The sequence below is a fragment of the Silurus aristotelis genome, assembly GCF_946808225.1.
Source record: "Silurus aristotelis genome assembly, chromosome: 1".
Classification (NCBI taxonomy): Eukaryota; Metazoa; Chordata; class Actinopteri; order Siluriformes; family Siluridae; genus Silurus; species Silurus aristotelis.
The window spans coordinates 850,275-857,475 of record NC_139574.1 but is presented as its reverse complement, the minus strand read 5'-3'; the positions used below and the strand labels follow the sequence as shown (position 1 = coordinate 857,475).

General features: G+C 44.6%; 1 protein-coding gene across 4 annotated transcripts in view; it reads left to right on the top strand.

Annotated features, from left to right (window-relative positions):
• The first annotated feature begins 5,794 nt into the window (after nt 1-5,794).
• ankfn1b (ankyrin repeat and fibronectin type III domain containing 1b) overlaps nt 5,795-7,201 on the top strand; it is a 110,015-nt gene continuing 108,608 nt past the window's right edge. For 2 of the 4 annotated variants that reach the window (XM_083544632.1, XM_083544631.1), the window contains exon 1: nt 5,829-5,953. The gene's annotated coding sequence lies outside the window, so the exon portion shown is untranslated. Of the gene's footprint in view, nt 5,954-7,201 lie in introns of all 4 variants that reach the window. The other 2 variants (XM_083544634.1, XM_083544630.1) reach the window with 2 other exon arrangements.

Genomic DNA, 7,201 nt, shown 5'->3' with positions numbered 1-7,201 from the left:
AGTCTGTCTTTGAACATGAATATCTTAGTTTTGATCTCCATTGTGTCTTAAAGGTCACATGAAAACATATGCAATCTGTCTAATAGATGCTGGCTCCTGGTTCTGTTCCTCGGGACTCTGGTGCAAACATAACTGAATTTACCCAGGAACCTGATAGTACTTTTACATTCACAGTGTTTATTGTGTTTGAACAAAACGCTGTGAGAATTGGGTTCTCCTGGTGGAGGACTGATAGAATCTGAGCAATGTGGTGCTGATCCATTTCCAGTTCAGCTCCACAGAAATATTACATCATGGAGGACATCAGACCTGGACTAGTGATGTTGTACACATTTCTGTGAAGCTCCAATGGAAGCATTTACCCTGTTTATGGCCTTGCTTACATAACCACAGTCTCTCTTCTTCTTCTTCTTCTTCTTCTTCTTCTTCTTCTTCTTCTTCTTCTTCTTTCGGCTTCTCCCATTAGGGGCGCCACAGCCAATCATCCGTCTCCATACCCCACTGTCCTCTACATCTGCCTCTTTCATATCAACTACCTGCATGTCTTCCCTCACCACACCACATTCAGGCATCTTCTCACCTTCCAGAATCCTGTTAAACAATCTGGTCAAAAAACTCCACTGCATCTCTCCTAAACATCTCTATGCTTCAACTGGTACGTCATCTGGTCCAACCGACTTTCCACTCTTCATCCTCTTAATCGCTGCTCTCACTTCCTCCTTACTAATCCTATCTACATCCTGCTTCACCAACTCCACATCCTCCAACCTTCTCTCTCTCTGATTTTCCTCATTCATCAGCTGCTCAAAATACTCCCTCCATCTTCTCAACACACTCTCCTCACTAGTCAACACATTTCCCTCTCCATCCTTTATTGCTCTAACTTGCAGTACATCCTTCCCAGCTCGGTCCCTCTGCCTGGCCAATCGGTATAAATCCTTTTCTCCTTCCTTAGTGTCCAACTTCTCCTACAGCTCCTCATATGCCTTTTCCTTGTCTTTCACCACATCCCTCTTTACCTGCTGCCGCATCTCCTTGTACTCCTGCCTACTTTTCTCATCACTCTGTCGATCCCAATTCTGTTTCTCCAACCTCTTTCTCCTTCTGCTCCCCTGCACTTCCTCATTCCACCACCACGTCTCTTTGTCTTCCTTTCTATTTCCAGATGTTACACCAAGAACCTTTCTATCTGTCTCCCTCATCACTCCTGCAGTAGTTCCTGTCTGACCTCTTCTCTGAATCTCACACTACACTCTTCCTCCTTTAGTTTCCACCATCTTATTCTTTTTTCAGTCCTCACTCAGACAGTGCAGACAGACAACACAAGACAGTGTGGGACAATACACAAAACACAAGACAGCGCCGACCAGTAAACCCACGGTACACTCTGAATATACAGTAGTGTGTAAAGAGAACTTTAAAGACTATACTGAGAGTAAATATAAACACAGTGCAGTGCAGAAAACAGCAGCAGCAGCAGTCAAGAGACGCAAAACTGCATGTAAACAGTGTAATATGGTGAAGAATAAATAATCAATAAAAGATCAATCAATCAAATTTTATTTATAAAGCGCATTACAACCACCAAAAGGAGCACAAGGCGCTTTCCAGTAAAGCAAAAAATAGACAATAAAAAATGAAAAAAATATATATATATATTATTAAAAAAATAAAATAACATTTTTATCAAAAGTAAAAAATAATACAAATAATAAAAAATAAATAAAACAATTAAATAAGAATAAAAATAAAAACACAATGTACATAAAATAGCAGTTGAATCAGAGCTACGTGTTAAAAGCTTGTGGAATGGATTGAGATGAGTAATGAGTGTGTGTTGACATCAGGTTGTAGTGTTCAGTAACAATCCATTGAGTGTGTGTGTGTGTGTGTGTGTGTGTGTGTGTGTGTGTGTGTGTGTGTGTGTGTGTGTGTCTGTGTCTGTGTTTGTGTGAGAGTTTCAGTTTTGTTCTGTGTGTTGGAGAGCATTGTGGCTTATGTGAAGAAGCTGTACCACAGTCTGGATGTGACGCTCTGTGCTCTCCTGAGGTCCACAACCATCTCTTTGTTTTTTCCAACGTTCAGAGACAGGTTGTTGCTCCACACCAGGCTGTTAACTGTTCCACCTCCTCTCTGTATGCTGACTCGTCGTTCTTCCTGATGAGACCCACCACGGTCGTGTCATCAGCGAACTTGACGATCTGGTTCGAGCTGTGCATTGCTACACAGTCGTAAGTCAGCAGAGTGAACAGCCGTGGACTGAGCACACAGCCTTGAGGGGCCCCATTGCTCAGTGTGGTGGTGCTGGAGATGCTGTTTCCGATCTGGACTGATTGAGGTCTCCCACCCAGGAAGTCCAGGATCCAGTTGCAGAGGGAGGTTTTCAGGCCCAGTAGGCTCAGCTTATCGTTTAGATGCTGAGGGATGATTGTGTTGAATGCTAAACTAAAGTCTATAAACAGCATTCATACGTGTGTCCTTGTTGTCCAGGTGAGTGAGGGCTAGGTAGAGGGTCATGGACATAGCATTGTCTGTGGACCGGTTTGGACGATACGCAAACTGCATGGGGTCCAGTGAGGATGGTAGCTGGGTCTTGATGTGACTCATGATGAACCTCTCGAAGCACTTCATCACGATGGGTGTGAGCGCGACGGGACGAAAGTCATTGAGGCAGGAGACAGTAGACTTCTTCAGCATGGGGACGATGGTTGTTGTCTTGAGGCATGTAGGAACAATGTTGCTGCTCAGGGAAATGTTGAAGATGTCGGTGAAGACATCCGCTAGCTGTTGTGCACATTCCCTGAGCACTCTGCCAGGAATGTTGTCTGGTCCAGCAGACTTCCGTGGGTTAACTCTGCATAGAGATTTTCTCACTTTAGATGTGGTTAGACAGAGCACCTGATCACTGGGAGGAGGGATGGTCTTCCTCGCCTCCACATTCTTCTGTACCTCAAACCAGGCATAGAAGTCATTCAGCGCATCTGGGAGGGAGGCGTCATGGTCACAAGCAGGTGATGTTGTCTTGTAGTTTGTGATCGTCTGGATGCCCTGCCACATGTGCCAGTTATCTCTGCTGTCCTGGAAGTAGCCTCTCTGATGGCACGGGACAGTTTGGCCCTTGCTGTTCTTGAGGCCGTCTTGTTTGTGTAAACACGATCCGGCATGTTTGGTCCTCTCATTGCAAATTACACATGGTGATGGAGTTTAGGGAGCACAGTCCTGAAATTCGCATGGTTGAACTCTCTGGCGATAATAAACAATCTGTCAGGGTGAGCATTCTGCAGGTCGCTAATTGCACCATAGATTTCACACAGTGCATCCTTAGCATTAGCGGTGGGGGAATGTACAATAAACCTTTTTTGGGAGGCTGACGTTTTTTGGGGTTTCACTCTGGACCTGGAACCTGTAAACATCTAGTCTAAAGTTCTCAAATTTCTGGCTGTTCAGGTCATTAGTCTGATCCTTAACTCACTGAGTGCAGATCCAGATCCTGGTGTTCAGTTGCTGACAGTGGACTGTTAAACTGAGTTGTGTCCCATTAAGAAGCATAATGAGGCCTGAGGCATGGAAATACATACATTTTATGCAAATTAAATACAATTTATTCATACCCTGACATTCCACAGATCAGTTTGTGTGTGTGTGTGTGAGAGTTTGTGTGTGTGTGTGTGTGTGTGTGTGTGTGTGTGTGTGTGTGTGTGTGTGTGTGTGTGTGTGTGTGTGGTGTAACCAATATCCCATGTACTGGACCTTCTGTTGGAATTATGCGAGCAGTACACAGCCGAGTAAAATGTTTATATATCACTGATGTGTTTAAAGAGAGAAAAATAAACAATCTACATCCAGTGACAGGATCATCAGTTGAGGATTACGGGAATGTGTGTTGCCATGTTTGGTGCCATCAGATCAATGGCGTTGGCTTAAGATTAAGGTCTTAATTTGAAATATCTAAACTAGCCAAGTCTGACCAGAAAATCATGAGTTCCAATCTCAGCAGCACCAAGCTGCCACTGATGGATCCTAAATAAGAAGCCCTTAAATCCAGGTCTCGGGTTCTGGGCTTCATGGCATTTAATTCCTGCTCCTGTGCTCAAAGGTCCTGGTTTTAACCCCAAACCCTAGAACATCTTATTCATTTTTATCACCACATTATCGGTGTAAAGCTACTTTGAGACAATGTTCATTGTTAAAAGCGCAATACAAAAAACTGGAAATTCTGAACATTTTCCTGAACATGTACATGGGAATAATGGGCTCGTTTCCCGCCAGGTAACGGTTACAAATATCCAGGAAAAGTCCATGCAGATAACTCAAACATAATTACAGTCCTGAGTGAGGGATCACCGACTGTGTGGTGGAAATGATGGGATTTGTGTTAGAGATACTGCATCAGTCTCTCAACTCAAACTCATCCTTATATGGGTGACATGTCTTCTAAATGTTCCATTATTGTTAAGGTTTTCACCTGTTCACTGATGGAGACTCGAGTATAAAACTGTTCTTGGTGACTGTAGTTTTAAATCGCTGTAGACTGTTTATATCAATTACAGTCCAAAATGTAATTCCTCAGAGGTTTTCCCTGGTCTGTGGATTAATATCCTGGTCTTTAACTCCTGGTCCTAAATTCCTGGGTAAAAGTTGTAGAATTTTAGTTTTGGGGTTAAAGTTTCTGGTATTTATTTTCTGGTGCTAAAAACCTGGTCTTTCAATCTGTATCAGGTTCCTTTCCTAATTTCCTGTTTTGAGTTTCTGGTCTTTAATTCCTGGTCACCAGTAGTTGGGTTTAAGGTCCTGGTCTTTAATTCTTAGTCCCTAGTTCCTGGGTTAAAGGTCCTGGTCTTTAGTTCTTAGTCACCTATTCCTGTTCCCCACATTCTGGATTAAAGTTCCGATCTTTAGTTCTTAGTCCCCTGTTCGTGGTACCAAGTTGTTGGGTTAAACTTCCTTTCTTCAGGTTTTGGTCTTTAGTTCTTGGTCATTAATTCTTAGTCCCCTGTTTGTGGTCCCCAGTTGTTAGGCTAAATTTCCAATCTTTTAGTTCTGGGTCTTTAGTTCCCTGTTCCTGGTCCCCAGTTTTTGGTTTTTAGTTCTTATTCCCCTGTCTCTGCTCCCCAGTTGTTGGGGTAAAGTTCTGGTCTTTAGTTCCTGGTGCCCGGTTCTTGGTACATTTTAAGACACGTGCGTTTCTTTAATGCTTTCAAATAGCTACAGAACAATTTACTTCATTTAGTCCAGAGGAATATTACAAAGGAATAATGGGGAGGGGCGTGGTCGTTGGCGGAGCGTCCAATCACAACGAGGAATGCAAACGAATATGTAAATTCGGATCAGGAGGCGGCGCGCGAGGGGAGAAGAGAAGCAGCATCCGCGCGCACGGGAAAAATGGAATGAAAGGGGGCGCGAGGAGGCAGTGGAGAGGATAGAGGAAGAGAAATAAACACACACATGTATTGAGTGTGTGTGTGTGTGTGTGTGTGTGTGTGTGTGTGTGTGTGTGTGTGTGAGAGAGGAAGAGAGAGAGAGAGAGAGAGAGAGAGAGAGAGGAAGAGAGAGAGAGAGAGAGAGAGAAAGAGAGAAAGAGAGAGAGAGAGAGAGAGGGGAAAAGAGAGAGAGAGAGAGAGAGAGAGAGAGAGAGAGAGAAAGAGAGAGAGAGAGAGAGCGAGAAAAGAGAGAGAGAGAGAGAGAGAGAGAGAGAGAGAGAGAGAGAGGGAGAAAAGAGAGAGAGAAAGAGAGAGAGAGAGAGAGAGAGAGAGAGCGAGAAAAGAGAGAGAGAGAGAGAGAGAGAGAGAGAGAGAGCGAGAAAAGAGAGAGAGAGAGAGAGAGAGAGAGAGAGAGAGGGAGAAAAGAGAGAGAGAGAGAGAGAGAGAGAGAGAGAGAGAGAGAGAGCTGTAAGGTGGCTTTTGGAGTGTTATATCTGACAGAGGAACGGTGACCGAGTTCTTCTGTGCTGGAGGTATGTACAAGTGTGTGAACATGAGTGTGTGTGTGTGAACATGAGTGTGTGTGTGTGTGTGTGTGTGTGTGTGTGTGTGTGATCTGGATAAGGCACATCTCCGGTTTCTTCTCTTTGGCTCTAAATTGAAACCCTGTTTTAGGAACACATTTCTTCTCGCTGTTTCGGAGTTCTTTCTCTGTTCTTTGTGGTCGTGTCTCAAACGGCGCTCTGCTCCACTCAGGTGCACTTCGTAGGGCGCACGGCTCGTTCTGAGCGCAGTAACGCAGGGGCCCTCGGTGGGGCAGAAGGAGTCATTTGGAGATTTCGCTATGTTGTTCCGCGGCAGGGCTCCGCGTGGGCCGCGTTAGTGGTTACCACGGAAACGGCGCGGCGCGTGACGCCTTGGTTACTCCAAACTTAACGGAGTTACAGCATACTGGCATCTAATCTCCATCTCTGAGATCTAAACCTTAACCCTGAGATCTAATCTCCATCTCTGAGATCTAAACCTTAACCCTGAGATCTAATCTCCATCTCTGAGATCTAAACCTTAACCCTGAGATCTAATCTCCATCTCTGAGATCTAACTCCAACCCTGAGCTCTAAACCTCAACCTTGATATCTAACTCCAACCCTGAGCTCTAACTCCAGCCCTGATATCTAACTCCAACCCTGAGCTCTAACTCCAGCCCTGATATCTAACTCCAACCCTGAGCTCTAACTCCAGCCCTGATATCTAACTCCAACCCTGATATCTAACTCCAACCCTGAGCTCTAACTCCAGCCCTGATATCTAACTCCAACCCTGAGCTCTAACTCCAACCCTGAGCTCTAAACCTCAACCCTGATATCTGACTCCAACCCTGAGCTCTGACTCCAACCCTGATATCTGACTCCAACCCTGAGCTCTAACTCCAACCCTAAACTCTAACCCTCAACCCTGATATCTAACTCCAACCCTGAGCTCTAACTCCAACCCTGAGCTCTAAACCTCAACCCTGATATCTAACTCCAACCCTGAGCTCTAACTCCAACCCTGAGCTCTAACTCCAACCCTGAGCTCTAACTCCAACCCTGAGCTCTAACTCCAACCCTGAGATCTAAACATCTCTGATTAAACTTTTTTCATCAAATAGAAACTGTATATAAATTACAGCTATTTTCTGTTTGAATTGTAACTGTAAGAGATCAGAAGCTGAATTATCTCAGGGACCGGAATCCAGCATCAACACTGCTGACTGACATGTCCTGTGTGTGTGTGTGTGT